Source organism: Physcomitrium patens, chromosome 1 (assembly GCF_059467195.1).
Source record: "Physcomitrium patens ecotype Gransden chromosome 1, ASM5946719v1, whole genome shotgun sequence".
NCBI classification, from domain to species: Eukaryota; Viridiplantae; Streptophyta; class Bryopsida; order Funariales; family Funariaceae; genus Physcomitrium; species Physcomitrium patens.
In genome coordinates, this window is record NC_143410.1 from 14,470,345 (window position 1) to 14,479,392 (window position 9,048).

The window sequence follows — 9,048 nt, forward strand, 5'->3', positions numbered from 1 at the left end:
AAAGAATATAGATACTTTCTATGGCAATGTGCTTTCTTAAATAAGTTTGAAGAAGAAGATATGGTTTTTTGAAATTAGGGTGTGATTTTGGTACCTACTATTATTCTTTTAAGCATATAAAGAGTTGTAGGAAAGCATTTAAGAATTGAATATGGAGGTTCAAAAGCTGAATTAAAGAGCTGTATTTTATATAAAGAAATTAATTTATTCTAATCTAGAACAAAAAAAAAGAGCTATTAGAAATTAGTATTCAAAATTGAGATTTATAAGTGAGTTGTTTTAATAGAGGTTTTGATTTTTGCCATATCTCATGTTTTTGGACGAATATTTGCATCAAAAGTTTTACAAGCATAGATGATTATATTTAAAAAAATTATATTAAAAATTCATAGTATTTAAGCATTAGATTTTTGAGATATGATGGAATTAGTACATAGGTACCTAAAAATTGATATATTTAGTATCTGCTAGTAATTATGTGAAATCCAAAGACTTATAATGAATTTATGGTTGGATTTTTATATGGAGGTAGTCAAGGATATAAGTTAATTTGAGAAAAAATTTGAATCCAATTAGACGATTAAATTGAAAGTTATTGAGTGATACATATTTAGAAGAGGTTTTCATAAGAACAGAAGTGATTTTTAAGAAATCTAATTACATCTTAGAAACTCTTGTACATCATAAATTTATATATTTGATGTAATTTTTTTCTTTAAGAGAAGATATAAATGATATTTGTATTTAAGAAACTTGCAACTTGCAATTTAAATAACCATAACTTATCACATACATTAAATTATGATTATTCCTTTTGATAGGCATCTGTGTTGATCTTTTGTTGTTCTTGAGCTTCTTTTAATTGCTCCTTCATTGTTGCATATAGCTTAGATAAACGACTTGCCAAATCTTCTACTTTAAGATTATCAACTTTTAAAAAATCAAAAGTATCAAGTTGTTGATGATAACCATAATTGGCAAAAAAAAGGTGTTATTGAGTAGAAGAATGTATTGTATTACTATAAGCAAATTTTGCGAATGGTAAGAGAGTTCTCTAATTTTCTTGTTGATAACTTATAGTACACCTTAAGTATTACTCCAAACCTTAGTTTACATATTCCATCTATCCATCAATTTGAAGATGAAAGGTCGAAGATAGCTTTAAGTCTACTTTTAAAATTTTAAAAAGGATTTTCTAAAATCTTGATATGAATTGAATTCTCCTATCCAATATAATATTCTTAGGCAATTCATGATATTGATAGATATTGTCAAGGAAAAACTTAGCTATTTCTTCACTTGTGATGGATTTTGTGTATGATGTAAAATATGCCATCTTTGTAAAATGATCTACTATCACAAATATAGAATCATATAAAGTTGAAATTACAAGATCCTTAATAAAATCTATAGAAATAATAGAACTTCTACAAAGGGCGCTTGACAAATTTTGTTGTTTTTTAGGTCAATATGTAATCTTGAAATCAGATCTTGATAAAAACATACTCCAACGGGCTTGGCAATGATTCAATATAAGTGTTGATATAAAATATTTGAAATTCTTGTGATTTATATATATGGTGGCTAGATTGAAAGTACTTTCTAAATAATGATGCTATTCTTAAAAAGAATCTATAATTGCAAGAAGCTCTTTGTCGTGGATCTCATAGTTAATTTTGGCTGATGAATATTTCTTAGAATGAAAAACTATTTAGTGAAGTTTATCATTTGTTTCTATTTATGATAATACAAGATTTAAAGCAAAATTTGATGCATCTATTTCCATAAAAAATACCTTAGAAAAGTCAACATGATATAAGATTCATGTAAAAATAAAGGCTATTTTTAAAGCTTCAAATATTACTTCTACTTCTTGATTCCATCTAAAGTTTGTCTTTACAAGTCAAACATGTAAGTAAAGTTATAACTTGAGAAAATTCCTTATTGAAGATATGATGCTAATTAGTAAATTTTAAAAAATATTAGACATCTCGTATCATTTTTGGGATCTTTCAAATCATAATAGTTTGAACTTTCTTAAGATCCATCATAAGTCTATCATTTGAAATGATATAACCTAACAAGTTAAATAGTGTGGAAGATATATCTTTTTATCTTGGCATATAGTCTTACATTTCTTAATTTTTGTAATATATGACAAACATGAAGTTCATTTTCTTATTTATTCTTAAAATAGATCAAGATGTCATTTAGATAACAAACAATAAAATCGTCCAAAAACTTTCAAAAAATATCATTTATAAGATATTAAATTTTTTTTGGTGTATTTATAAGTTGGAAAGACAATATTATATTCAAAATGTCTATACTTTGTTTAAAATGTAGTCTTCCATTCATCCCCTATTTTGATGCATACAAGATTATATGCTCCTTGTAGATCTATTTTTATATAGATCTTAACTTGATTCAATTGTTCAAGAAGTCTAGATATTAAAAAAAGTGGATACCTATTCTTGATGGCGATCTTGTTGAGTCCTCAATAATTAATATATATCTACAATGATTAATTTTTTTTCTTCACAAATAGAATTGGAGCACTTGTTGGAGATTTGGAATGGCGTATCAAGTTCTTGGCTAGCTTCTCTTCAATATACTTTGTAAGTTCAGCCAATTCATTTTGTCATGACTTTTAGATTGATCAAAATAGCAGTTGTGCTTTTTTTTGAAGATCAATTGAACATTCTTAGGAACAATGTTCTAGAAGAATATGCATATTTTTTTTTCAAATACATCTTAAAATTCTTAATATTAGCTTGGAATGCCACTTGAAGTCTTTACACTATTAGAAATGGATGTGGCATAAATGAATTAAGGTGATCCTTCTTTTGTAGCATGTAAGAAAGCTCTTACACCTACAAACATATGTTTAATTGTATTAAACTTGTGAATTTCTACTTGATTAACTATACTCTTAATTATACTTTTTAAAAAATCAAGAATTTAAAAAATCTAATCTACTCAAGGATTGTATTTTTCAAACCACAATAAGCCTAAAATAATTGGATTAGAAGTAGTTCTAATGATATTAAATACTATAAAGCTATTATGACCATTGATTATTACTTCTATAGGAAGAATTTTGTGAATAATATCTCCAAAAGACAAGAAACGACCATCTATGATTTTTACATGAATAGATTTATTTTTCTTTGCTAAAGATATGCTAATTTTTTTAGCAAATTCTTTATCTAAGAAACATGCTGAGGCTCTTAAATCTAAAAAAAAAATCTTTGTAATGTTAAGGTTCTAAAATAATATTTAATATAAAATAAATTGAAGGTTTTGAAGAAAGAATGGCAGTTTTATTAGGAATTGTACAAGGTTCCAGCCGCATGGTCCCTATTGTAGTTGGACAAATTCATTTTCTAATATGTTATTTTCCTTGACATTTGTACTCTTCATTTTATAATTGCATCACTTTTTTGGATAATATTAAGTAATGTGCTTAAATTCTCTACAATATAAGCATAATCTTTCTTGATGGCAACAAGTCTTTTTTTTGCTTAGTAAAAGGTTTGAAATATACCACATCAATTTACATATCTTCTACTTTCAAATGTATATGTTGAGGAGGCATTATTATTGCCATTGAATTATAGAAATATTAAAGCCCACTTATCCAATTTTTAAATCAAAATTTGAAAAGTCTATTATCACACTTTATAGCAAAGTTAATTAGTTAACTTAATGTTTGAGGATCAAGTAAGTTGAGCACCAATTTATTTATCTCATATTATAATCTATAGTAAAATTGGCCAATAAGTGCAACATCATCTCCCTTGATATCATTTGTAAGTTATTGAAATTATGAATGTATATAATATTATGGATTGATTGCCTTATTACAAAATATAGATCTTGTTGGTTGCAATACAAGTTATATTATATTCTTCATATATAGATCAAAATTCTACCAAAAAAGCCTCTAAATTGTGTAATATTAGATCTTAACATTTAAGAAAAGATAAAAACCACAATAATACTAATTTTGAAAGAAATATATTAATGAATCTAATATGTGATCCTAGTGTTGGATAGCTTTGGGATTGAAGTTCAATTATAGGTTGTATTTGATTGATAAATCATAAAAATTTAGACCTTGTGCCATTAATCTTCTTAGGCAAAAAAAATCTTGGTTCTCTAATACCAAAAAGATGTTCCATTGTAGGAGAAGGGACATGATTTAGTGCAAATATTGAAGCAGCTCAAATCATATCTATATCTTCACTTCTTGCTATTCTTGTTGGTCTTTGTGGTAGTAAACTGAGTTGATGCATCATAAGTATTAACTCCGTCAATTGCTCTTGTATTTGTACCATTGCACTTTTCATTTCAACAAGCTCTACCATAATAATACTTAAAAAAAAATGTCTAATATTACTCAAGACAAGCAAAAGAGAGAACTTGAAAATAAAAAAGATACTAAGAATAATATTAGTTTAGAAGAGGATAATCTTTAATTTCTAATATGCTTATGTCTTATTAAAAAAAAGAAGTAATCTACTCTTAATCAAGAAAAGACAAAACTCTAATATTATAAGTATACTCTTATCAATTTGTGAGAGATAAGAACTTGATGAAAGTAAATAAATAAGTATAAAAAAAAAAAAAAAAATATGTATATTAAAAGAAAATTAAAATGGCTATTACTAAAAGACAAAGAGACTTGAAACTCTTGAATCTAGACTAGAAGGAAGAAAGGAATTGACAAGAGTGAAGAAAGCTTATTTTAAAAGATAATTTTTTTATATAAGGATCACATAGTTAGGTTGATCTTCAAGTTACTAACATATGTGGTACATGGCTAACTTTTTGATCATGTTTTTAATCTAAAAAATCAATTATAGATACCTATAAAGTCAAAGAAGCATCTACAAAACTTCTAAAAAGCTTCTTTAGAAGATATTATGGAATTAATCTATTTTTATTTATTTTTATCTAATCACATAGGTAATTATTGATTTATATGTATATATCTATGAAAACTATTAAAAGAATTTAGAAAGAAATTTAGACATATTTTATTATCTAAAAAACACCTTTGAAAGGTGAAGAAATAAAAATTATTTTTGTAAGTTGTAGATGAATTATTAAAAGATAGATGGTTTTTTTTTTTTTAAGATGACAAAACACAAGGTGATTTTATTATTGATTGGAGAAGGTTGGAAGAGAGAGTGAGCCTCATTGCCAAGGAATAATATGTAAAATTTAGAAGATTTGGAGCAAAGATGGAAGTAATATCATTGATAGCTATGAAGGCTCTAACAACAACTTTGTCTATTTCTATTTCATCAAACATTTTAAAGAATAAGAATATAAATAAAAAAATCCTTGATAAATTTATGAGGGACTTGAGAGAGTTGAAGGTAGAAATAAGTTCTTTGAAGAAAAATATAAGATTAGGTACTTCATGCCCAGTTGAAAGATCAAAAGAATTTGAAGTGAGATGCATTTGATTTAGTAATTTAAATAAAAAAAATATAGTGATTGTAGATTATATGGCATGAAGAATGGCAATATTACTTTGAAAGAAGACAAAATCAGAGATGCTACAATAGGTGAGCTTCCAAAGACTAATTTTGAAAGAAGAGGCATAAAAAAATTCATAGAAGTTACATTGAAGAAGAATAATTCACCACAAAGTAAAAAAATAGGAAATTATATTATTGAAACTGAATACATCAAGGTAGAAACTTCTATTTATATATCTAGAAAAGTAATGGTGAGAAGAGCTCAAGCTATAAGAAGATTAATTAAATGAATTGATCCAATTGATGCAACCACCATCAAGGCCTATTTGGTGAGTGAGCATAGAGACAAGGAATTTTATGATGGATTAATGGAGATTAAGAAGAACAAAATTGATAAAAAAACATGAGATAGGAGAATCAACTTACAAGAAGAAGGTTGTACGTGGTAGAAACACTACTCTATAAGAAGAACTAATAGACAATACAAGTCAGAAGTAAGAAGCAAGGCCTTCTATTTTACATCTTAGAGCTGATGTTTTGCTTTTAAAAAAGAAGTAAGAAGAAAGAATGAATAATAGTAAGGACAAAGAGAAAGAAGTCAACACCAAGAAAAATAATAAGGCACCACCTTATAAACTTCCATTTGATATTGAATCTTTAATTGACATAAATGACATCTTAGAAGAGAGAATTTTGGATGCCAATATTGAATTTATCTTAAAGATAGTTTTTGATATTGTGAAGAAAGATTCTTATGAACTCATCATTGATATTATCAAAAAAAAGAGGCAAATGATATATGAAATAGTGATGGCAAGAATATTAGACACTTTGATTGAAATAAGATTGAATTATTTCTAAGATGTAAGATCTTTCTAAATCATAGTAATATAAATCTAATCACAATGTAAGACAATATGGATTAGAATAAAACTAAATAGCATGGAATATGAAAGGCAGATCAAAGTAAACAAAAATTAAACAAAATTAAATAAAAAAGTACAAAATCAAACTTTATTAAGAGAAAGAGACAAAGCCATATATGATCAAATATCCAAATGGTCCTAGTTGTTCCTATTTATACTTTGTTCAATCATCCTGGAACTTTTTAGAATATTTTCAATAGTGGGCCTTATCTAGATAACCTTTCTAAACCATTTTTAAAATGTTCTATGGTAGATCCTATATAGACAATTAACCTAGCTTTAATTCTAGAAACTTCTAAAAACTTCCCAAATATGGCTTTAACTACCTATTTCTATGCGTCTCTAATATAAATATCTTATCCATACCATGTTATAATTAATCCTTCTTTTCTAATACAAAATTTTATCATTTTGCTCTTGATGGTATTTCCAAATTGTTTCTTGATAATGAATGGGGTTCTATGTAGGTTCCCATGTTGCATTGTAAATAAGATAAACTTTCCAAAAGACTTTGTATTGAAATTATGGACATTTATTGCGACAACAAAGGTAGTAATGCTCTAAAATATTATCTTTTTTATACTCTTATTGGTCATCAATCACAATTGGTGGTGGTGGTGGTTGATATTCATCATAAAAGTGCCTTAGCTTAGTAAAAAAGTCCTTAAGTTGAAAAATATAAAAGACTAGATTGAGCCAAATATGTAGCAAAAGCTCAATGTAGTATACAACATTAGAAATCATTATAGAAATGCAAAAAGGTTCAAGCTATTAAGGTGCCAATTTACAGATTTGGATTGATGTAATAAGCAAAAAGTTGGCATTAAAAAGTAATATTTAGTCATTCTTCCAAAAAGTCTTATATTGCCGGTTTGGCCCCCAACAATAGTTCTATTTGAAAAGAGGTACCTCAATCACGTGGCATGCTATTAGGTAAGTCGGTTGAAAAGACATCCAAATATTCAAGTATAAATTACTTTGTTTGTTTTATTCTTTTGGCTGTCTTTTCTTTCACTAAGGCAAAATTTGAAACTACCTTATATACCAATTGTTTATGCAATATTTGCTTCTTTATAAAGGTCATTCCTATAAGTAAGCCTTTAGCTATAGATTATTTTGCTACCTCATTCAATGCAAAGGCACAAAGAATTATCTTATGTCTATTGTCTTTGAAGAAGATCATCCTTCTTAACTAATCAATTTGCTTATATTTTACCTCTAGCTATGGCATATCAAGGATAACATCATATTTGAGCTTTGTTATCAAGAATTTCTTCCTTAAGGTATAGATGTAATTCAATCTCAAAGTTTCTACTTTATATATTCTACTTAATATATTTTCTTAGTCATCTATTAGGTATATACTTTTTTCTTTGATTACTTTGGTTTTAATTCCAAATTGGTTTATAATCCTAGTCAAGATGCAATTTTTTATAGAGCCACAACTTACAAGTACTTGACATGGTTGATCTTAGTTGATCTATTAAATATATTAGTTAATCTTTTTGATAGTTGTCCAAGGCCATGTAATTTTTCTCTAAGAAGCAACAATAATTCCTAATACTTATTGTAGATGCCTTTATTAGAAAGCCATATTTTTTCACTCTATTTTATTATTAATTTGATGAATTTTAAGATTTTAAATTTGTCTTAATTTATTGGTGCTTGAATTTTGACGTTGTCGTAATATGTAAAGTCTTGCTTAAAAATGCTTCGGCACTTGGCTGTGGAAGATAGAATAGAATTTGCAACAACAAAATCCTGAATCTAATAGAATATTAATAATTCTAAGTAAGCTTTAATAAAATTCAAAGAAACTTTAAAGGAATTACAAAGAAAAAATAAAAAAATATTAAAAAAATATTAAAATAATCACAAATATATCTCAAATAAATCTCAATTCAATCATAATTTAATCCCAATTAAAATCCTATTAGACTTCAATCAAAATTTAAGCCAAAAACTAACTAAAGCTTAAATCCTAAATAAATCCTAATCAATTCTTAATGAAATCTTAAATCCTAATTAAATCCTAATCAAATCCTAAATCCTAAATCAAATCCTAATCAAATCTTAAATCCTGAATCAAATTCTAATCAAATCCTAAATCCTAATCCAAATCCTAATAAAATTCTAAACCCTAAATCAAATCCTAACCAAATCTTAAATCTTAAATCAAATCCTAATAAAATCCTAAATCCTAATCAAATCTTAAATCCTAATCAAATCCTAAACCAAATCCTAATCAAATTCTAAATCCTAAACCAAATTCTAACCAAAATCTGAATCCTAAATCCTAAATCAAATCCTAACCAAATCCTAAATCCTAAACCAAATCCTTAATCAAATCTTATTCTTAATAAATCTTAATAAAATTCTAAATCCTAAATCAAATCTTAAATCTTAAATCAAATCCTAATCAAATCCTAAATCCCAAACCAAATTCTAATCAAATCCTAAATCCCAAACCAAACTCTAATCAAATCTTAAATCTTAATCAAATCCTAAATCCTAAACTAAATCTTAATCAAATCCTAAATCCTAAACCAAATCCTAACCAAATTCTAAACCCTAAATCCTAAATCAAATCCTAATTAAATCCTAAATCCCAAATCCTAAATCAAATCCTA